Source organism: Chlorocebus sabaeus, chromosome 25 (assembly GCF_047675955.1).
Source record: "Chlorocebus sabaeus isolate Y175 chromosome 25, mChlSab1.0.hap1, whole genome shotgun sequence".
In the NCBI taxonomy this organism is placed as follows: Eukaryota; Metazoa; Chordata; class Mammalia; order Primates; family Cercopithecidae; genus Chlorocebus; species Chlorocebus sabaeus.
Window position 1 is genome coordinate 17,842,549 of NC_132928.1, and position 24,375 is coordinate 17,866,923.

At 47.1% G+C, this 24,375-nt stretch overlaps 1 pseudogene; it reads left to right on the top strand.

The window, feature by feature from the left end:
• Positions 1–1,479: 1,479 nt before the first annotated feature.
• LOC103230132 (farnesyl pyrophosphate synthase-like) lies at positions 1,480–3,364 on the top strand (annotated as a pseudogene).
• Positions 3,365–24,375: the final 21,011 nt, after the last annotated feature.

Here is a 24,375-nt window from a genome sequence, read left to right on the forward strand (position 1 = left end):
TTGGTCTCTTAGTTGATGGGAGTTGTGTTTATGATTTATAGGTCTTCATCATAGGGTACGGAAGGAAACATGGATCTGATGCTCAAGAGAGTGGCATTCCAGTCCTAAACTGTATGGCGCTTTACCTCCCATCTCATTAATCCATGTATGTAAGCCAGTGGTCCTGAACAGGGTGATTTTGCTCCTCAAGGGACGTTTGGCAATGCCTGGGGGTGTTTTTGATTGTCATGATTTGGGGTAAGGTGCTACTGGCTGCTAGTGGGTACAGGCCAGGGACACTGTAAACATTTTACAATGCACAGGACAGCCTCTGACAACAAAATATCAATGGGTTTGGATCATAATCCTAAATGACACAATTTCAAATGCTAAAATTCTGAAAGACCAAAATCCCTAATGTCTTAAATCCCAAAAGATCAAAATCCCTAACGTGTGAACTTCCAAAATCACAATCCTGAAAGATTAAAATCCCAGATGTTAAAATCCTGAAAGCCAAATTCCAAGGCAGGGATTAGTGCAGTTTCAACTGTATACAGGATAACCGCGTCATGTTAGGCAGAACTATTACCTTGTTATTGTCTTCATTTGCACATTAAGTATGGTTTAAGAGATGTGGATGGATATCAAGTTGATAAGGGGTGAACTTGTTGATTTATATGTCAACTTGACTGGATTAAGGAATCCCTAGAAATCTGGTAAAGCATTATTTTAGGTGTGTCTGTGAGGGTGTTTCCAGAGGAGGTTAATATGTGAGTCTCAGTAGACTAGGTGGGGTATATCTTTCCTCAATATTCAGTGTTTTGAAGATCATAAAAGTGACTTTTCAGGTGAAAATTACAAGAAATCTCTCCTGCCAAATTACTCAGTTACATACAACTTCTGCTCCTTCATGAATAGTGCCACGCTTGCCTTCAAAAAACGCCCTTTGTCTGAGAATAAAATTCGACAAGCTGAGCAGCCTTGTGAACCAAAGACACTTGCTGACATTGAGGTTCCTCCAGCGTCATAAAACTCATTAACCAAACTGTTCTTGTTTAGAGATTTGAGTGTTGAAGAAGACCGACGGCTTATATTTACCACTAAATCTAACAGAAAAACTATCACATGCTTCACTTTGGCTAGTGGATGGCACTTTCAAACTGTCTGCACTGGTTTTTATCAGCTATACATGATTCATGCCCCTGTTGGTTCTGAAGATTCTAGAACTCATCTAGTCATTTAAACAATTATCTAAAGATTTGCTGCACTTTGCAGAAGAAAACAGCTTTCAATTGAATCCCGAAACCATAACAACAGATTTGGAATTAGATGTGATCAAAGCTTCTAAAAGTGAATTTCAAAGTGTTACCAATAAAATTTGTTTTTTTCCATTCAGCGCAATGCGTTTGATAGAAAATTAGATGAGTAGATAGGCCATGAGATACAGCAATGACAAAAACTTCAGTTTAGAAGCAGGAACCCACATCAAGGAATAGAGCCCTTTGCTCCTCCTTCAGAATGAATGGAGACCAAAAATCAGATGCTTATGCCCAAGAAAATCAGGATTTCATTCAGCACTTCTCCCAGATTGTTAGAGTGCTGACTGAGGATGAGATGGGGCACCCAGAGACGGGAGATGCTATCGCCCGGCTCAAGGAGGTCCTGGAGTACAATGCCATTGGAGGCAAGTTATCACTATGGTTTTTCATTCCGGGAGCTGGTGGAGCCAAGGAAGTAGGATGCTGATAGTCTCCAGCGGGCCCTGACTGTGGGCTGGTGTGTGGAACTGCTGCAAGCTTTCTTACTGGTGGCAGATGACATCACGGATTCATTCCTCACCCACTGGGGACAGATCTGCTGGTATCAGAAGCCGGGCGTGGGCTTGGATGCTGTCAATGATGCTGTGCTTCTGGAAGCATGTATCTACCGCCTGCTGAAGCTCTATTGCTAGGAGCAGCCCTATTACCTGAACCCGATGGAGCTCTTCCTGCAGAGTTCCTATCAGACTGATCGAGCTCTTCCTGCAGAGTTCCTATCAGACTGATCGAGCTCTTCCTGCAGAGTTCCTATCAGACTGATCAAGCTCTTCCTGCAGAGTTCCTATCAGACTGAGATTGGGCAGACCCTGGACCTCATCATAGCCCCCTAGGGCAATGTGGATCTTGGCAGATTCATGGAAAAGAAGTACAAATATCAAGTACAAGACAGCTTTCTACTCTTTCTACCTTCCTGTAGCTGCAGCCATGCATGTGGCAGGCATTGATGGCGAGAAGGCACACACCAATGCCAAGAAGATCCTGCTGGAGATGGGAGAGTTCTTTAAGATTCAGGATGATCGGCCGGGCGCGGTGGCTCAAGCCTGTAATCCCAGCACTTTGGGAGGCCAAGACGGGCGGATCACGAGGTCAGGAGATCGAGACCATCCTGGCTAACACGGTGAAACCCCGTCTCTACTAAAAAAAATACAAAAAACTAGCTGGGCGAGGTGGCAGGCGCCTGTAGTCCCAGCTACTCGGAGGCTGAGGCAGGAGAATGGCGTGAACCCGGGAGGCGGAGCTTGCAGTGAGCTGAGATCCAGCCACTGCACTCCAGCCTGGGCGACAGAGCGAGACTCCGTCTCAAAAAAAAAAAAAAAAAAAAAAAGATTCAGGATGATCACTTTGACCTCTTTGGGGACTCCACTGTGACTGACAAAGTTGGCGCTGACATCTAGGACAACAAATGCAGCTGGCTGGTGGTTCAGTGTCTGCCATGGGCCACTCCGAAACAGTACCAGATCCTGAAGGAGAATTATGGGCAGAAGGAGGCCGAGAAGGTGGCCCAGGTGAAGGCACTATATGAGGAGCTGGATCTGCTGGCTGTGTTCTTGCAGTATGAGGATGACAGTTACAGCCACATTGTGGGTCTCATTGAACAGTGCGCCATCTTTCTGGAGCTGGCACACAAAATCTACAAGCGGAAAAAGTGACCTAGCGACTGCAAGGGCAGGGAGAGGAGGGAGGCTCTCAATAAATTATTGTGTAACCTTGAAAACAAAACAAAAAACTTCAGTTTAAAAATGTACTTTCCAGCTGGGTGTGGTGGCCAAGGAGGGAGGAACACTTGAATTTAGAAATTCCATAATAGCCTGGGCAATGTAGTGAGACAGTGTCTCTAGAAATAATTTTTTAAAAAGTTAGCCAGGTGTGGTGTGTGACTGTGGTCCCAGTTACTTGGGAGGCTGAGGCAAGAGGATTGTCTGAGCCTGGGAGGTGGAGGCTGCAGTGAGCTGTGATCAAGTTACTGTACTCCAGCCTGGGAGACAGAAAGAGAGACCCTGTCTCTTAAAGCTGGGGGTGGGAGTGTGGGCGGAAGGGGGTTTCCTTGTGTGCAGTATGTATTAAGAGATGGGGAAAAAATGTGTCATTCGCCTGCCTTGGCATTCCTTCCAGCTGATGACTTTCTAGAAACTTTTAGTGAGTTAAAGCCACATTTGCCTGAAGACGCCAGCAAAGTTACTGACTGGTTTGAAAATAAACATATATGTGGTAGGATAAGAAAATACACAATGGTGTTGCTGTTTGATCACCAGTATTGTTTCTGTCAAATTTGTGGTCTAACGAGTGCATGCAGAACAGATTTCTGAGTACCGAAAACGACACAGAAAATAAGGAAATTTAGTAGGGAACGCTCATGTCAGTGTACATGGAATCATAGAAGAATGCCAGGAAGAACAGCACCACGTAGAAAATGAATGTGAACATACTCTCCAAGTAGAGCCATGCCCTAAAAGAGAAAAAGCAGCTATTCCTTGTAATGCAAGACTTTAAAATACAGTGAATGATTGTGGAGGTTGGCCAGCTCTTACAGACTATCTCAGTGCAATTGCCCATAATCCATTCCTGTAATACACTTTTTCGTATGTCAAATTTTCTTGTTTTTTTCTGTTTTCTGTTGTTTTTTTTTCACTATTTAAAATTGTCAGCATTCTTTTTTACAATTTGCTATGCTATATAATTCATCTTCAAAACATTTCTGATACTGGAGGCATAATTTGTGTAGAGACTTTTAGAAAGTTCTGGTTTTTTTGCAAATTTGACGCCATGAAAGTACACTGTCACAGTATTGACTGTGTGTAAGCATTGTTCCTGTACATAAAAACACTGACGCGTCCTCAGTAAGCGAAGAGATGTCCTTTTTGTACATCTGCATTTGTGAAAGGTAAACTTTTTGAACATCTTGGCTCTTTAGGTGGCTGCACATGCAGTAGCGACCCATCCTGTTTTTGATAGATCTCATCAAAAGACTCTTAGGTTGTTATGGGATTTCAGATGACCGAAGGCATAAAACTGGGTGCACACATTTACCAACCATAGGGATATGCATTTACACATTTCCCTTTTTGACCTATTTCTTTTTTCTTTCCCTTTTTTTTTTTTTTTTTTTTGAGATAGAGTCTCACTTTGTTGCCCAGGCTGGAGTGCAGTGGTGTGATCAGAATTCAATGTAACCTTGGCCTTGTAGGCTCAAATAATCCTCCCACTTCAGCCTCCTGTGATGGAGTCTCGCCGTGTTGCCCAGGCTGGTCTTGAACTCATGGGCTCAAGCAATCCTCCCACCTTGGCTGGGATTACAGGTTTGAGCCATTGCGCCCAGCCCCTTTATGACCTATTTATGAATGTGGCTTGTCTGTTCATTACTGATATAATTATGCAACTTTCATTAGTATATATGAATGTTTATGCTTGCACAAAAATGTATGTTATTATTGCCTATTTTATTGCATAAAGTGACTTATGAAGTGTTCTGTGTTTTTATGTTTCTCAAATAAATTCCCTTTTAAAAATGTAAACTCATGTAAATGTAAAAAAAAAAGTGTAAATAAATATCTTTTAAAGAATTTTTAAATTATATTTTCCAGAATTGCATTTTTGGAATTTTGCTCTTTCAGGATTATGATTTCCAGGTTTTAGACTTTATGGCTTTTGACCTTTTGGGACTTCAGGATTACAACAGTTTGGATTATGACATTAGAAATTGTATCTCTCCCAATGTCAATAGTGCCACTTTTGAGAAACCTGATCTAAGCTCACACCTGTTGGGATATATCTCAGCCTTGAAGGAAAGTTATTTTGGATTTTGATGGATATTTAAATATATATATGTCTGACTTTTAGTATAAATTAGCAGTCTCTGCTGTGCCTTTTCCTTTGTGAGATTTTCCTGGCAATGCTAGTCCTTTTAGCTTAATGAAATAAGACCAAGTAATAAAGGGTTAATAATAAATGAGATGAAATAGCTCCTTCATATATGTAGGATTATTATACAGCTGGTAGCATAGTTCCATCAAGTACAAATGATACTATCCAAACACAATCAGAAACTGATTACCAGGCCTTTAATCCTAACAGAATCACCTTGACATGAATGTTGAGTATAACTCCTGGCCAGCTATAAAATTTGCAAGACCCAATGCAAAATGATAACGTGGAACTCTTGTTCGAAAAGCAGGAAACAAGTACCCTAAAGGTACCTATAAAGCTTTTCCCTTTCTTCCAAGGTTTCTCTCTCTCTCTTTCTCTGCTTATTGTGATGTTATTTGCTATTTAATATTCTAAGTAAAGACACATTAAAAATGGAAATGATTAGCATGAATTTTACCATTTATATTGTGCAATGCAAATTTTAAATGCAAATGGCAGAGCATTCAGCTGAGATAGGGAATGAATTTCACAATTCATATTTTGTGACTCTTCTCTGAGGGTGCCTTAAGTTGACCAGAGGAGACAGACACACCAGACCCTCAGGCGTCTGGGAACCCCTGACTCTGACACCTGCTCGGTTCTCCCTTCCTCCAGTCACCAGACCTACGCAATGCCAGGCCTGGAGGAGCAGAGCCAGGCTTCTTCCTTTCACACAGGCCAACGGCCCCAGCCCATGGCAGATTGGCCACATCCAAGGATCTTTAAACCTCCAGGCTGGGACTTTATACTTGGATCAGGGTACTTGGATGGCCCTTGCCAAGACATGGCCTCCAGCTGGCTGCCCACCAGACAAGCCATGGGGCTGCCATGGGGGAGAGGGGAAATGGGTTCAGGACAGCAGCCACCGCCATGCCCTGCCTGAGGATGCACGGGAGCCTAGATACTTAACGCTGACCCTTCCCTTGCCTGTGCCCAGGCCCCTTCTGGTCATGGGAAGGGGAGGTTGGGTGGGACCCAGTGCACTACAGGGTAGGGAGGGGTCTGAGAACCATCCTGGGAGTCTATGGGGGCTGATGGCAAGTAGGACCATGCATGAGGCGAGGCCCTGAGCCCCCACGCAGGCTCCCACTGTCCCAATGGACTCCACTTACAAAAGGCAAATTCAAAGACAAAAGTATTAGTCAGGCGTGGTGGCTCATGCCTGTAATCCCAGCACTTTGGGAGGCCGAGGGGGGTGGATCACCTGAGGTCAGGAGTTTGAGACCAGCCTGGCCAACATGGTGAAACCCTGTCTCTACTAAAAATACAAAACAAATTAGCTGGGTGTGGTGGTAGGCGTCTGTAATCCCAGCTACTGAGGAGGCTGAGGAAGGAGAATCTCTTGAACCTGGGAGGTGGAGGTTGCAGTGAGCCAAGATCGCACCACTGCACACCAGACTGGGCGACAGAGTGAGACTCTGTCTCAAAAATAAATAAATAAATAAATAAATAAATAAATAAATAAATAAGATACAAGTATTATGAATTTCAAGACCTCAACCTCAGAGCGCTAGACTCCAGGTGCCAGGCCCTTCCGAATACCAGGTTTTTCTACACGTGGAGTCATGTGTGGCTGTGCAGGTTACTCGGCTGTGAAACCACCACTTTCTCTAGGAAACTCCTTTCTCCCTTAGAAAATAATACGTTTTCTTCTCATTTTGAAAGCTGAGGCATGCTGGACAGCTTCTCTAATTTTCCCCATCCCAGATTTCACCTTTATTTTCATTCATGGCTTAATTCAACCAACAAGCAGTTATTGAGCACCCACTATGAGCCAGCCAGTGTTTCAGGTGCTGAAGATGCAGCCATGAAGAAACACTGGAATCCCTGCCCTTACTGCCCCCTTCAAATGGGGCATGACAGTCAGCAACTAATCAGCCGCAGGGCATGTCAGCAACAAGCGTTAAGGAGCAGAGCAAAGTGGGAAAGAGGGGCAGGAGTGGGGGCCTCGCAATTTCAGAAGAGGTGGTGATGAGGGGTGCAGCAGGAAGAGGAGGAGACTAACCACAGCAGGTTACAGTGGAGGTGGGGGTGGAGGGGAAAAGCAAAGGGAATGGGAGACCTGAGGGGGCCAGGGGAGAGGGAAGGGAAGACAGCAGACCAGTGGTGGGCTAGGGGGCTGGGGAGGGGAGCGGGGGTTTGAGCAAAACTGGGAGAAGCAATATGGCAGGACTTGAAAGGGGGCAGGGGCTAGAAAACTGAGGAGACATTTTAAATCTGATCATGAATCCCTTCTTTTTGCTCTTAAGCTAACAAAATCTTGTTTCCAGTTCGTCGCTGAAGCGGGGAACGTCTGGAGTATTTGGGCAGTCATGGTAGATTAGAAGGGGGTCACTTTGATGAGGGCGTGGAGAGCGGGTTCCTCCCAAATGGTGTTTCTCCAGCATCACACTGAAGATCTTTCTAAGATGTTCTGCTAGACACTAGCACTGTACTTACCATTACACAGTTTACATGTTTAAATAATGATGAGTTCAACCAGCACAGCCTACTCACAGGCGCTTGAAAAAGGGTCACTGGATTTTAATCTGATTAACCAGCTGTCCTGGCAGACAAAACCGCAAGGTGGCGCCATGGCTCTGCTAGAGCCGCAGTCCCACCCTCCCCGACTAGCCTGAGCAATTGGGAGTTACTGCGAGAATCTATGCCGGGCATTGGATAAATGCCTTCTCCCCATTATTTCCTTCAGTCCTCACGATACTCCTGTGAAGTAGGTATCCTTCGAGTCACATTTTACACGGGGAAACTGAGACTCAGAGATTACAGCTCCAGAGCTCAGGCTTTTGGCAATAACCCTCCACTGCCTGCCTCCTCAAGACAGCAAAAGGTTGGCTTTGTTCCCCAAGTCATCCGGTTTCCCACAGTGACGGGTTAAGCGTCATAACCCATGGCTTTACCCAAGACATTTGAATTGAAGAGGAAGGTGGACACAGAGCCAGCATGGTTAGGGCCAGTGGCCTTTCCAGACTTGCGTACCAGGAGAGATGGGTTAGCGTGGAGGAGGCCAGAGAAGGGGTTTTCACGTGACCCCGGTAGGACCCCACGTCTCTCTCCCGCCTTTGCTCAGCATCATCTGTAGCATGGCTCTGCATTTCCTCAAAAGCCCAGGACAGATGCCCAGTACCCTCAGGCCGTCCAGTGTCCCCCACCCCCAAGAGACACCTCATTCAGGACTGCCCTCCCCTGAAATGTTTTATGTTTCCAGAAGACCCTCCTCCTTCCAGGGCAAAGCCCTTTCAGTTAGGCAAGCTAGTTCCCTCAGTGACTGTCCTCCTAGGCTGGACTTGGGCTGAATGCAAAAGGCTATACAAGGCAGCTGTTTAAAAAAGAATGAAGCAAATTTATATGCACCAAGAAGAAGCGCTTATTGCTCATTGTGACTTGGTGGCTGGGAAAATAGGGATCCCTGTTAGACTGATGCATTTCACACCAGGGAGGAGGATGGAACCAGCCCTCCCAGAGGGCTGTGCTTGCTGCTGGCTAGCTGATGAAACACATGGCTTACTTTACCCCTTGCTCAGCCCCAGCCTCAGCCTCCCTCCCTCTACACGGGGAGGACAGAGGTCAGCTGCTGAGGAGTCTCCTCCATGCGAAAGGTTGCATTCCAGCCCGCATTCAGAGGGGCGCCCTCGCTAACCTCCATGGAGGCACCTTGCTTACATTTCTGACACCACAGCCACAGCGACAGCTCCGGGGCCCTACAGCTCCCCTCGAGCTGCTGAAATCCCAGACAACCAAGGCTGCTCATCCCTTGATGCCCTACGACCACCCAGCCAGGAAACAAATTCCCCCTCCTCCCACTGCCTGGACTCTGAGACAATCTCTGGCCATCTTGATGCAACAGAGTGTTCCATAATCCTAGTCACACGTTCACAGGAGGTGTTCACAGATGATTCACTCTATTAAAAAAACAAAACAGTTCAATTATGAAGTGACAACATCGTTGTAAAAAATTCTAACAGTACGGAAAGTATATATAGTGAAAATTAAAAGGTAAACATTCCTCACCCAACACCCTAGTTTCTATCTCTGCTTTCAGAAGTAGCTATTAACAATTTGGTGTTTGGTGGTCCTTTCCAGACCGTGTGTGTGTGTGTGTGTGTGTGTGTGTGTCTGTGTGTTGTGGGGTGGGGATGGTGTGTCTCTGTGTATGGGGGTCTGTGTGTGTGTCTGAGTGAATGCATCTGAGTATGTGTATTTAAAACATACTTAGGCTGGTTGTAATGGCTCACGCCTGTAATCCCAGCACTTTGGGAGGCTGAGGTGGGCAGATCACTTGAGCTCAGAAGTTCGAGACCAGCCTAGGCAACATAGTGAAACACAAAAATGCAAAAAATCAGCCGGGCGTGGTGGTGCATGCCTGTGGTCCCAGCTACTCAGGAGGCTGAAGTGGAAGGATTGCCTGAGCCTGGGAGGTGGAGGCTGCAGTGAGCTATGATTGCGCCACTGTATTCCAGCCTGGCGACAGAGTGAGACCTCATCTCAAAAACAACAACAACTGGGAAAAATGGGATCTGAATACATGTACTATTCTTTAATTTTTTTTTTCCAATTAAAAATAATCCTTTCTTGGCCTGGCGCAGTGTCTCATGCCTGTAATCCTAGCACTTTGGGAGGCTGAGGAGGGTTGATCACAAGGTCAGGAGATCGAGACCATCCTGGCTAACACGGTGAAACCCTGTCTCTACTGAAAATACAAAAAAAATTAGCCAGGCGTGGTGGCAGACGCCTGTAGTCCCAGGCACTCGGGAGGCTGAGGCAGGAGAATGACGCGAACCCAGGAGGTGGAGCTTGCAGTGAGCTGAGATCGTGCCACTGCACTCCAGTCTGGGAGCCAGAGCAAGACTCGTCTCAAAAAAAAAAAAAAAAAGAATCCTTTCTTATTGGTTGAGATCAATAAATCTTTCTTTTTCAGACAGCTGCCTTGTGTCATCATTTACCTTCATCCCGAGTTCATTACAGAAGGCAACTTACCTTGAGTCTTCAGGGAACTAGTCTGCCTAGATCAGCCAGCAAAGTGGAGAGTCAGCTCCTGCCTGGAGAACTCAAGGCCTTGCAGCCGAGGTGGGCACACACCTTTGAAGCCCTTACCTATTCCCACAAAGCAGTTCACCAGCTCCAGTCACAGAATCACTGGCCCCAGTGCTATCCTTAAGAACCTCCTGCTTAAGGCCAGGCTCGGTGGCTCATGCCTGTAATCCCAGCACTTTGGGAGGCTGAGGCAGGTGGACCACTTGAGGTCAGGAGTTCAAGACCAGCCTGGCCAACATAGTGAAACCCCATGTCTACTAAAAATACAAAAATTAGCCAGGCATGGTGGTGTGGGCCTGTAATCCCAGCTACTCGGGAGGCTGAGGCAGGAGAGTCACTTGAACCTGGGAGATGGAGGTTGCAGTGAGCCGAGATTGTGCCACTGCACTCCAGCTTGACCAACAGAGTAAGACTCTGTGTAAAAAACAAACAAACAAACAAACAAACAAAAACCTTGTGATTGATTAACTGGGGGAGTGGTCATAACATAAAGAAGACCCCCATTAAGGTGTGGCCCCGAAGCACATGCTGGGGGAACCCCACAGCGGTTCACTGACAGTCTCAGGGCTTGCCAGAAATCTCACCCACACCTCCCCTCAACTCCCTTTCAGTGCTGTGTTGGCTGCCTGCTGCCAAGACAGGATCCAGGTGGTCCCTGCTGGGGCCCAAACTCTGAACACAGAAAGCTGAGATGCCCTGGCTTAGACACTCACAGTTGTCCTGAGCCTGGCTTGCTTGTTTCACCTCTCTGAGCTTCAGTGTCCTCATTTGTGCAATGGGGATAATAACACTGGCAAAGATCAAGAGGGAATAAGCCATAGTCAAGGACCTAGAACGGTACCTACTTATAAAGTTATTCCACTTGGCTTCAGGAGAGATTTAAAGTGGCTTATACAAATACATGGTTATAATGAAATGCATATATTAAAAGTAAGGAGGAAGAAGACAAGCTAGGGTGAAACCAGGGATCAGTCCAGCATGAGAATTAGCATGATCATACACTTACCGTTGTTGGACCACAAATCTGGCTCTAAGCTTCCTAGTGACCAAAACAAAAAAGGGCAAATGGATAGTTATCCCCTAGAGGCCCTTAGTAAAATAAAGGCAGTTCACTTGCCCAGGTAATATTGAACCACTCTGGATCTTAGGTAAGGCTTTTCTCCTTTGCATCCTTAGACAAGGGACAGTGTGGTAGAAGGAGTGTCCTCCTGTGTGACATCTATGAAGTGTGTGCCACCGCTTCTTACCTCTACCCTCCATGTAGCTTGCTGGCATCACCCCAAGCTCAAGTCAGCAAAAGCAATTGTAGCTGGGAGAGTAGTTTTGAAGTATGTTCATGAGTTTCTCTCTTTCTCCATTCTGTATATTTGCCTCTCTCCCCAGTGCCATTTTCAAGAAGAATGCCCTGAGGAGGATTGGGATTGTTACAGAAAGAATGTCAAGAGAAAGAAAAAGTCCTATGCAGCTGGTGACATCCAAGGCATGGAGGCAAGATAATTGAGTTTGCAGCATCTAGAAGTCGAGCTTTGACAAGAGAGAGAAGGGTTTCCTAAATTTGCTGAGTTCCACCAACATATCAAGAACCAGGCCTAGCAGACCAGATCCCGGAGTCTGACATAAGGGAAGGAGAAGACACCGCCAGGATGTGCTGCAAGCCAGCACCGCTTCTCTGAATCACCTGGGCACCTTGTTAACATACAAGCCCTTGTTCCGCAGGTCCGTGGTGGGGCTTGAGAGCCTCCATTTCTAATAAGCTCTCGGGATACTAACGCAGCTTGTCTGTGGCCCACTGTCTAGTGGCAAAGATGTTAGGGATATCAAGGCTAAAATTGAAAGGGATTAGAGCTCCCCTCCAGGCCCAGGAAATTGCGGGAAGAAGACGGGTTGAGGCTGGGGACCTGGGTGGTCACACTCATGTGGGCTGATCTTCCTACTGCAGGCTAAAGTCCCAGGGTAGAGGACAGGATTGGTGGGGGATGGGTAGGGTGAGCAGTTGAATAGATTGAGAGAAAAGGCAAAGACAGAGTATTTTGTGCCCTGACCCCCATTTAGAACTTTGTTAGTGGGGAGTGGGTTGGGAAAAAGGAGGGTGCTCTGCTAGGGACAGGGGAGTACTTGGTTTGACATTCCCAAAGCCCTCGATGCCACGTAATGTGGGAGGAACTGGAAGAGACCCACTTTCTTGCGTGTTCCTATGGGGGTTTCCAATGAGGATCTGGCTGGGGGCATAGGGTCTACATGGGTCTTGGGCTTAATGGAAGTCACAACCGTACTTTGAGGGTCAGCAGAGTTTTTGAGAACAGAGGAAGTGTCCAATGGGTTGTGTAAGCTGGAGGTTACACTCACCAAGGATGTCAACAGCAGATGTCCCCAGGATTGCCAGGGACAGACTGGGCCAGCCCAGCTCATGGACCAGATAGTCACCTAGAGCAGAGAGCTGTGCAAGGACCAGCTGGGGACCCATCCCACCACTCCCTTGAGAAATGCCATGAGGACTTCTAGGGTTCCTGGTGCCACATTACCAAGAGGGCCCAGGAGAAGTGGAGTGGCTCATTAGGGTTGAACTTTGGATTCACTGAATATTTACCCCAGACCAATCAATTGATTAGCCTATCAAATGCTTCTCTCACTAATCATGTAGAGATTGTGGCAATATTCGATTTTTTGTTACAAGTATCAGAAACAACACCTTTGATCATCTGGGTAGAGTGTGTGCATTTTTTTTGGTTGTTTTTAGCAGACATAACAAAGGTGATCTGTAACGCTGCTTAATAAATAGTCCTTACTGGCTGGGCGTGGTGGCTCACGCTTGTAATCCCAGCACTTTGGGAGGCCAAGATGGATGAATCACTTGAGACCCAGAGTTTAAGACCAGCCTGGCCAACATGGTGAAACCCTGTCTCTACTAAAACCACAAAAATTAACTGTGCTTGGTGGTGCATGCCTGTAATCCCAGCTACTCAGGAGACTAAGGCACAAGAATTGCTTGAGCCTGGGAGGCAGAGGTTGCAGTGAACTGAGATCGCGCGATTGCACTCCAGCCTGAGTGACAGAGCAAGACTCTGTCTCAAAAATAAATAAACTAATAAATAGTCCTCACTGCTGTTGGATGAAAATGCATAACCGGCAGCTTCTGGCTGGGATCAGTAAAGACGCAGGGACACAGGGCTGGGGTCACAGACCTGGGGAGGCCTGGGGGTTCAGTTGGAGGTGTCCCCAGAAGCTACAATTTGAGCAGAAGTTGGGAAGAGAGGAGATACCCACATTGGTCAAGAGGGAGCAGAGAAAGGGCATAAGAAGGTTTAGGCAAAGTGTGGGGGAAGGTCCCGTTTATTTGTCTGAGAGCTTCTGTTGCATGCCTGCCACGGAGCCAGGAACCCGGGCGTCAGAAAGATATTCCATGCCTCATCAGGCTTGTTCTCCAAGGAGAGGATGAAAGGACGCTGCACACCTCCTGACCTCTGAACAGGAGCACTGCAGGGAGGTGCTTTTGAGAACCAGGCGTTCAAAATAGTCCTGCCAATCTCCCTACGGCCCTGCCCTGCCCTCTGCCCTGGAGAGTCTGGAGATGGGGATCTGGATGGTCGGAAGACGAAAGCAGTATATCCCTCACCCCATTCAGATATTTCCCAGGGAGAAGGGAACAGCCATTTGTATTTAGAAAAAGGTTCCCAGTGAGGGTTCTCTTTTGCCCCTTTCCCCCAGCTTCCGCCAAGCACACACATGCACACCCACCCACCCCCACACAAACACACACGTGTGTGCAAGCTGAGGTGTCCAGGGCCTGAAGTTCACACTGGGGCTTGAGGACAAGTGGCATAATCTACCGGGAGCAGGAAGAAGACAAGTTGGAAGACCTTTAAAGTCTCTTAGAAGGGATCTGGCTTTATTATTACATTATTTTTTCAGTTGCAAATTCACCTTCATCAAGTTCAGTCCCTTATTTTACAATGGGGACCCAGTGGAGGGGAGCAGAGAGGAGGGCTGACTTGGGCTCACACAGAGCCAGGACTCACCGGGCGCCTGGCGGCCAGGCCTGCTCCTCTCCATAACCCGGAGGCTGCTGGCAGTTCCCCTCCAGCATACAGGAGAGGATGAATTATTATTATATATTTTTTGTGACATAATTTCGCTCTGTCACCCAGGCTGGAGTGCAGTGGCACAATCTTAGCTCACTGCAACCTCCACCTCCCAGGTTCAAGCAATTCTCCAGTGTCAGCCTCCTGAGTAGCTGAGATTACAGGCATGAGCCACCACACCTGGCTAATTTTTGTATTATTAGTAGAGGCAGGGTTTCACCATGTTGGCCAGGCTAGTCTTGAACTCCTGACCTCAAGTCGTCCGCCTGCCTCGGCCCCCCAAAGTGCTGGGATTACAGGATTGAGCCACCGCGCCCAGCCTAATTATTAATTTTTATAACAACCCAGAAACGTATCTGTGAACCATGAGCCCCAACACTTCTTTTCCAGTATCCAGCCACTTAATCGTGGTGTTAGCTGGGTCAGCTAAAACAGTCCCATCAGTTCAGAAGTGGAAAGCAGTGAAGGCCTTTATCAGCCATTCCTGGGGGCGAAGGCCAAGTTCACTGGGAGCAGCTGGTGATGTGAGAGCCAATAATATTATCTAAGAATCTCAGAGGCCTTTGCATATCAGAGCTGGGCCTCGTGCTATTCCCTTTCCTGGCATGAGTCATTTCTTACCTTTGTGTTACTTAGCTGCAGTTTTCAAAGCACTTTCACAAGACGGAATACCAGACGATTCCCAAACAACGCTATAACTAGACTGGGTAGATATTGTTCTCATGGAGAAAATAATGACTCAGAGAGGGAAGTGACCCATCCAAGGTCACACAGACACAACGATTTCTGCCCTCTGAACGTGACCCCATCCCTGGGCACCTCCCACCTGGAGGAATCCCTGTCGGGGCCATTGTTTTAACACAGGAATATTAATTTAACCCAAGATCCTTGAGTGTGTTTTGGGGTTGTCCATACATCCTCTGAAAGTATTAACAGCATTTGGGGCATTTGTCTGAGAGTCCAGAGAGTTCATCAGATTCTCTCTGATGCTGAACAGTAAGAACAGCAGCTTTCAAATAAGCGGTCCGAAGTCCTACTGCACAGCAGCCACTTTTATGAAGTTTATCCTAAGTATGTTGCCAGATAAATGTGCAAAGATGTTTGTGCAAAAGTGGCTATTGAATGTTTTTCATAAGAGCAAAAAATAGAAACAACTTAAATGTCAAAAAATGAACGGTTAAAAAACTTTTAGGCTGGGCACAGTGGCTCACACCTTGATTCCAGCACTTTGAGAGGCTGAGGTGGACAGATCGCTTGAAGTCAGGAGTTCAAGACCAGCCTGGCCAACACGGTGAAACCCCGTCTCCACTGAAAATACAAAAATTAGCTGGGCCTGTTGGTGGGCACCTGTAATCCCAGCTACTCAGGAGGCTGAGGCAGGAGAATCGCAGAGGCTGCAGTGCACCAAGAGCATGCCAGTGTACTCTAGCCTGGGCGACAGAGTGAGATTCTGGCTCAAAAAACAAACAAAACTTTTGTTCAACCACACAATGGACTATGCTGCCACTAAAAATTAAAAATAATCTTACCAGCCAGGCATGGTGGCTCATGCCTATAATCCCAGCACTTTGGGAGGCTGAGGCAGATGAATCATTTGAGGACACAAGTTTAAGAGCAGCCTGGGCAATATGGTGAACCCCCCATCTCTACTAAATATACAAAAATTAACTGGGCATGGTGGCACATGCCGGTAGTCCCAGCTACTCAGTAGACTGAGGCATGAGAATCGCTTGAGCCTGGGATGTGGAGGTTGCAGTGAGCTAGACTGCACTCCAGCCTGGGAGACAGAACGATACTCTATCTCAAAAAAAAATAAAAATAAAAAATCTTACTGAACATTAATTGATTGATTGGGAAGAAATACTTAGATAAGAGTGCTAACTATGACACCAAGTGGTATATATTGTATGATATCTTAAACATACCAAAATGTACGCCAAAAGGGTTATCTCTGTGTGAGGGAGTAACTTTGTTCTTTTTCTTTATTCTTTCCAAACTCACTATAATAAACCTGCTTATATCACAATTCTACCAAATTTAATAGGGATTTTCTTTTTTCTTTTTTCTTTGAGACAGGGTCTTGCCTTCTTGCCCAGGCTGGAGTGCAGTGGCATGATCTTGGCTCACTGCAGCCTTGACGTCCCAGGTTTAATCAAACCTCCCACCTCAGCCTCTCAAGTAGCTGGGACTACGGGCGCATGCCACTACACTGGGCTAATTGTTGTGTTTTTGTTTTGTTTTGTTTTTGTTTTTTGTAGAGATGTGGTTTTACCATGTTGCCCATGCTGGTCTCAAACTCATTATCTGCCTGTCTCAGCCTTCCAAAGTGCTGGGATTACAGATGTGAGTCAGCCACCACGCCCAGCCTTAATAGGGATTTTAAAGGTTCAGTTTAGAATTTTAAAAATTGGGATCTAGGCTGGGTGGCTCATGCCCATAATCTCAGGGAGTTGGAAGGCTGAGGTGGAAAGATTGCTTGAGGCCAGAAGTTTGAGACCAAAGTGAGCTATGATCTTGCCATGTACTCCAGCCTGAGCAACAGAACAAGACCTTGTCTCTCTAAAAAAAAAAAAAAAAGTAAAAATTGGTGTATTTCCAATTTTTTGTGCATTTAAAAGTCAATTATTGAACAGAGGTTTTACAAAAGATACTCTTTTTTTTTTTTTTTTGAGTCAGAGTCTCGCTGGGGTGCAGTGGTACAATCGCAGCTCACTGTAACCTCTGCCTCCTGGGTTCAAGCAATTTCGGTGCCTCAGGCTCCCGAGTAGCTGGGACTACAGGTGAGCACCACCACACCCAGGTATTTATTTATTTATTTTCAGTAGAGACGGAGTTTCACCATGTTGGCCGGGCTGGTCTTGAACTCCTGACCTCAGGTAATCCACCTGTCTTGGCCTCCCAAAGTGCTAGGATTACAGGTGTGAGCCACTGCACCTGGCCTACAAAAGATACTTCTCATCTTTGTTTCTCAAACTGGGGTAAATCTGTGGCATCTGCTAATAGGTCATCACAAGAACATGTGCGCAATTTACTTGACTAATCCTCCCTTAGACGTTACTTTTATATGAAAACAAATCCAAATGAATTATAAGAGAAATACGAAATGCTTATGGTTTCTTTTTCCAGATAGAGCAAGAGACCAGGCAGCCATTGACCCCCAGATGGCGGCTGCTTAGGCAGGTCCCTGTCCATGAGCTCTGCCTTAGCTGCTTCGGAGAGGAGGAGGGGCCTGGTGCAAGGCCATGGCACTGCAGCGACATTTGTCCCCACACCCGGGGAAGTAGCCAGTGAAGCCTTATGTTTTCTTGAAAGTTCAAAGTCTCAGGTGTCACAAATCCCCTCAGCCAAAGATTCCTCAGGTGGAGCCTTGCTTCCCAGAAGTCTCCAAAACAAACAGCAATAAGTCAATGAGACCTGAGAAGCTGACAAGCAGCCAGCTTGGGACAGGATGCAGGGCTGGGGGTGGTGGGAGTGCAGAAGAGGCTGAGGGCTCACAGCACACCAGCCTGGTGGGGCAGCTCCTTTCCAAGGACCTCATGCTTCCCTCAGCAGCCGGTGCCTCTGGGCAGGACACGGTGCCCAAAATGGGAATGTCCACTACCTGAGTGAAACTTGGCTGGGTCTGGGAGCAGGCTGGGCTGGTGGGAATGCTGTGAATCTGGCAAATTCTGTGCAGGGTGAGGCAGGGCTCATACCAGCTGCCCGCACAATGCCAAGGCCTGGAGTGCTGACTGTGGCTCATCTCATCAGGGCAACCTGTGTCCCAGGCTGCTCAGGGGTGCCAGGAAAGACGCCTAGGGGCTGAGCCTTGGCGTGTCTCGCACTTTCTGGGCCTCTGAGTCCACGGATGTTAGCCCACACCAAAGAAAGACGCTCACCATTTAGGGGCGCGGCGGGGCAGTGAACTTCCCACAAGCTCTCCCTGCTCTCACCATGGGCTGCAGCCTTGACCTTGGCTTTGTTTATGACGGAGATGGTGAGGAAAGCCTTCCAGCAGGGGGCACATGTGGGGGAGGCCACAGGACAGCTAGCATTCATGGAGCTTTTATTCCAGGTCAGACCCTGTAATAGCTGCAGACATGCATTTTCTCACATTTCTCGTCACAACTGCTAGATTGTCTCCATTTCACAGGTGAGGAAACTGAGGCTTGGAAACAATCAGTGGAGATAGAGGAAGGTCACACAGCTAGTGAATTGCTAGCTGGGGTGGACAGATACACACACACATCCACCAGGCTCCTGAGCTAGGCCATGTCCATTGCTCCAGCCCTGTGTCATTATGGAGCCCACCCCTAGCCCCAGCCACTGCCACCCTCTAGGCTCTTCTCAGCCCACAGCCCCCCTGTGCTCCCCTGCCTTGCATCCTTGATCAAGTCCCCAGGGATCTGCCCAGTTTCCTCTCTTTGAGAAAGCTGTCACTCCCCTCTCTGGCTAGGACATGGCTGGAGGTAGAACGCTGACCTCCCCTCCTCTGCCTCCAACACAGGCTCATGGGCTTCTCCTCCCTGCTTCCCTGAGTTGGTTTTCCTCTGGAAAATCAGGTAAGTGATCATCAAAATGGCAAGCATGAGTTTACAAAGGTTCTAGAACCAAGATGAGCTCTCATACCCACTCCCTGGTTGGTACTCGCTGACTGCCTCTGAGAAGGACATTGGAAGCCCAGGTGGAATCTGAACTCTACATTTATTTCTGAGAGTTAAGTTTATTAAGATCCCCACTTTTACCCCCACCCAATTCTTTCCTTCCCGTAGCCTGTTTCTCTGGTCTCTTTTGGTGGCCAGAGGCAGTGAAGGCAGGAGGGCTCACCCTTTCTGGTGGGCTGTTTGCTTCTCTGTGTTTTCCATTCCATCCCACCCCAGCCTCCTCCTGTTCCCAAGGAAGCTAAAAATGGGGCATTAAATTTGCGTGTTTCGGAGTCTTCTATCTTCGCATGAGCAATGCCCAGACCCTAATTGACCCTAGAGATGAAAGCTGTCTCAAGATCCACTCAGGAGACCATACCTTAAAAACATGTAAGAGTGGGGTCTACTGATTTTGTTTTCTAAGCTAAGTCAAAGGTTCGAAACAATAACTCTCTCTCTATGCAGGAGGAGCAGTGCTATTAGCTCATGGCTGCTGAACCTATTGGATTTCACCCACAGCTGTGTGTGGGCCAGCAAGGTGGAAGCTTAGAGATGCAAAAGTGGGAAGGGGTCTGGGCATGATGGCTCACATCTGTCATCCCAACACTTTGGGAGGCCAAGGCAAGAAGATCACTTGAGCCCAGGAGTTTGAGACCAGTCTGGGCAACATAGTGAGACCCCATCTCTACAATTTTTTTTTTTTTTTTAAACTAAACAAACAAGTGAGAAGGGAAACTCTATTTCACAGAGTTGTTGAGTGAATTCACTAGACAACATTTATGCCATTCCTGGTACATAGCACCAAATACATGTTAGCTGTGATTATGCTGTGGAATCATGACTCTTTGAGGTCCCTGACATTCACTGAACAATATGACAATGTTCACTGGATGGAGAAGCTCCATGGATGAGGCACGGTGCAGGGCACCAAGGAGCCAGTGGTGGCAAGATCTTGCCCTGACTTTGGGAGTCCAGTGTGAAGATAGACAATAAACAAGTAACTTCACATGGTAGGCACTTAAAAAATATTTACTGCAATATATAAATGCAAAGTAGGTGTGTGATGAGTTTTTGATGGGAATGTGCTGTTAAATCAAGTTTAGCCTAAAGCTGCCTCTTCACATATTTTAAGTTCGGCGTAAAGGTTTCTCTGTACATTGTGAACTATTACAAGTGGAGGTGTAAACTGACCGTAGCCTACACCTGTGCCAGTCACTGAGTTTTGGCCAATCAAATGTAGCCAACTGTTTGAACTGTGTTCAAATAAGGCAAACACCGAGGTGTAACCAGTCTGGCTGTTTCTGTACTTTGTTTCTGTTTTCTGTACGTCACTTTCCTCTTTCTGTCCATAAATTCCCTTCCACCACATGGCTGCGCTGGAGTATCTCTGCATCTACTGTGATTTGGGGGCTGCCTGATTGTGCGTTGCTCAGTTACACTCCTTTAAATTTACTCTGGCTGAAGTTTTTCTTTTAACAATGCGAAGTGCCGTATGGGTGGACTTGGGGATCAAACCCAGCCCAGGCCTCCCTGGGGAGGTGATGCTGAAGTGGAGTCTCAGGATGAGAAGGATTCAGCCAGGGGCTTCACAGCAACTTTGGACATTTTCCAAGAGCTTGGTTGGGCTAAAGGGTTGGTCTTGGTTAGGAGGGTAGACCATTCAAATGTACCTCAATGGATAAATGGATTTAAAAAATGTGGCGTATACATACAATGCAGTATTATTCGGCCTTAAAAAATCCTGACATCTGTGGCAACATGGATGAACCTAGAAGACATTATGTTAAGTGAAATAAGCCAGACACAGAAAAACAAATACCGTATGATGTCACTTATACGTGAAATCTAAAAAAGTTGAACTCATAGAAGGAGAGAGTAGAATTGCTGTTGCCAGGAGCTGAGGGGACGGAAAATGGGGACATGTTGGTCAAAGGGTACAAAGTTTCAGTTACGCAGTATGAATAAGTTGTGGAGATCTAATGTACAGCGTGGGGACTATAGCTAACAATTCTATATTACATACTGGAAATTTGCTAAGAGGATAAATTTTTTTTTTTGAGATGGAGTCTCACCCTGTCATCAGGCTGGAGGGCTGTGGCGTGATCTCAGCTCACTGCAACCTCCGCCTCCCGGTTCAAGCGATTCTCCTGGCTCAGCCTCCCAAGTAGCTAGGACTACAGGCACGTGCCACCACGCCGAGCTAATTTTTGTATTTTTAGTAGAAGACGGGGTTTCACCATGTTGGCCAGGATGGTTTCGATTTCTTGATCTCGTGATTTGCCTGCCTCGCCCTCCCAAAGTGCTGGGATTATAGGCGTGAGCCACCACACCCGGCTGAGGATAGGTCTTAAGTGTTTTCATCTCTCACATACACAAAGAAGAAAATAGTGACGATATGTGATGGATATGTGAATTAACTTGATGGTACTGATCACGTCATAATGTGTACATATGTCAAAACATCAAGTTGTACACCTTAAATACACACAATTTTTATGTGTCAGTTATATCCCAATAAAGCTGTTTTTGTTTTTTAAAAAAGAGTTCAAAGTTCTAATACCTAAATTACTTTTCCAGGCCTGGTTAATTCCCATTCTCTTGCCAGTAACTTTTAGTAGAAGGAAGGACAGTTTCCCCTCTCCCTTCCCAATCCTCCCCTCCACCCTAGCCCTTGTCCCAGTACAGCGGCTTTGATGAGTTCTGCTCTGAAGTGCCCAGTAGTCAATAAGCACCAAAAATCCTGACCCAGCCAGACATTATCTCCCGGCAGGCTTGCTTTTCACCAAGGCCTCCTGGTCCTCACATGTTGAAGTTATTTTATCTTGCCTTCAAAGCTTGTAGTGATCAGAGGTATTAAACTCTGGAGCCAACAGCTAATATTTGTTGAGCAAGATCTCATGCAATCTTTCTAGCAGCCCAGTGAGAGAGGTTCCCCCGCTATCAGCCTGATTTACAGAGCAGAAAAGTCACTTGCCTGAGATTACACAGCAAGCTGAGAGGCTGAGATTCAGATTCACACATCTGACTCCCAAGTGCTTGGGTTTAACCCCCGAGCTGCCTGTCTCTTGGCAGACCCCATGGATCAGTCCGCTAAAGTCGACCCGAGGAATGTCCCTCCTTCACCTCTGAGCTTATATCCAATCCTCACCCTTCAAGTTTTCATCACTCCTGGGATATTTTCCTTTAGAGGCAACTGACTCACAGACCCGTGGAGTCAGAAGTTTACACTGTACTGACAGATCAGTCAGTCCCCAAGGGAGGATGTAGAGTCCCTCCTTGCAAGAAACCCCAAGGACCAGCAGGTCTCTCGGCTCCAGTGCCCCCAGGCCCCTTGTCAGCCATGGCCAGGGTTGGGGCAGGCAGAAACCAGCCTGAGAAAAGCATGGAAAACAATGTCCAGAGCCATGATCAGGGGTGGGTCCGGGGTCCTGGCATGCTGATCTGTACCAGGGCTCAAACATCGCTGGAGTGAGTGTGGAACCAGATGACTCAGTTTCTATGCACGTCTCTTCTCAACTGTGATGTGAAACTTGGTCTAGCTTCTGCCAAAGAAAACACAGCCATTGAGTACTAATAAAATATGTATTTGTCCCTGGTCCACTCATATCTATTGAAAATGTTCTCATAGCCTGCCTGGTACAACTTTTCCTGAAGTGGGCCGTGCCATGACAGGAGCTGTTTCCAGGGAATAAGAGGTTTATTAACTGAATTTAAAACACTTTGCGAGGCCGGGTGTGGTGGCTCACGCCTGTAATCCCAGCACTTTGGGAGGCAGAGGCAGATGGATCAGGAGATCAGGAGTTCGAGACCAGCCTGACCAATATGGTGAAGCCCTGTCTCTATTAAAAATACAAAATTTAGCCAGGTGTGGTGGTTGATGCCTGTAATTCCAGCTACTGAGGAGATTGAGGCAGGAGAATCACTTGAACCCGGGAGGTGGAGGTTGCTGTGAACCGAGATCGCGCCACTGCACTCCAGCCTGGTTGACAGAGCGAGACTATGTCTCAAAAACAAAACAAAACAGAGGCTGGGCGTGGTGGCTCAAGCCTGTAATCCCAACATTTTGGGAAGCTGAGGCGGGTGGATCACGAGATCAGGAGATCGAGACCATCCTGGCTACGGTGAAACCCCGTCTCTACTAAAAATACAAAAAATTTGCCGGGCGTGGTGGTAGGCACCTGTAGTCCCAGCTACTTGGGAGGCTGAGGCAGAAGAATGGCATGACCCCAGGAGGCGGAGCTTGCAGTGAGCTGAGATCGAGTCACTGCACTCCAGCCTGGGTGACAGAGCGAGACTCTGTCTCAATTAAAAAACAAACACTTTGATAGGTTGGGTTCCGTGGCTAATGCCTGTAATCCCCACACTATTGCTGGAGGCCAGTTTGAGACCAGCCTAGGCAACACAGGGACACCCAGTGTGGTGTTATGAAATAGATTGGGTTTTGTCCAGGAGGTTTCCTGGCTCATAACTCCCATAGCCCTTGTTTCAGTCTTTTGTTAGAATGTTGGGTGCATTAGGCCTCAGGGGCAGCATCTGACCTTCTCCCGCCCTCTTTTCACTAACATTCCCTCGCCTTTCTGACTGTGGATTTTAAGACTGTCCCATGAGAGGGTCCCACCCTATGCCCTGGGGGAAAGAATGCTGTTGTCAAGAAGCTTCCATAAAAGCTCAAGAGGACAGGGTTCAGGGAGCTTCCATCCGGATAGCTGAACACAGGGAGGTTCCTGGAGTGACAGCTTCGCACCCCGTCCCTCATACCCTGCCTTACATGCCTCTTCATCTGTATCCTTTGCAATATCCTTTGTAATAAACCAGTAAATGTAGTAAGTGTTTCCCTGAGTTCTGTCAGCCGCTCCAGCAAATTAATCGAACCCAAAGAGGGGGCCGTGGGAAGCCCAACTTGAAGCTGGTCAGTCAAAAGCTCTAGAGGCCTGGACTTGCAATTACTGTGTGGGGTGGGGCAAGGGGGCAGTCTTGGGGGTCTGAGCTCTCAACCTGTGGGGCCTGACACTGTCTCCAGATAGATAGTGTTGGGACTGAATTAGAGGACACTGGCTGGTGTCTGCTGCTTGGTGTGTGGGGAGAACTCCCACACATTTGGTCACAGAAGTCTTCCGTGTTGATGATTGTTGTGGTGTGACAGTTGATGAAAAACACACAGAGAGCTTTTCCCTATGCACCCTGTCTCTACAAAAAATAAAAATATTATTAGCCGGGCAGAGTGACGTGCACCTGTACTCCCAGCTCTTCAAGAGGGTGAGGTAGGAGGATCGCTCGAGTCCAGAATTGGAGACCGCCACAAGTTATGATTGCACCACTGGTGAAGGCTGGATGACAGAGTGAGACTCTGTCTCTAAAAAAAAAATTAAGGCCGGGCACAGTGGCTCACACCTGTAATCCCAGCATTTTGGGAGGCCAAGGCAGGCGGATCACCTGAGGTCA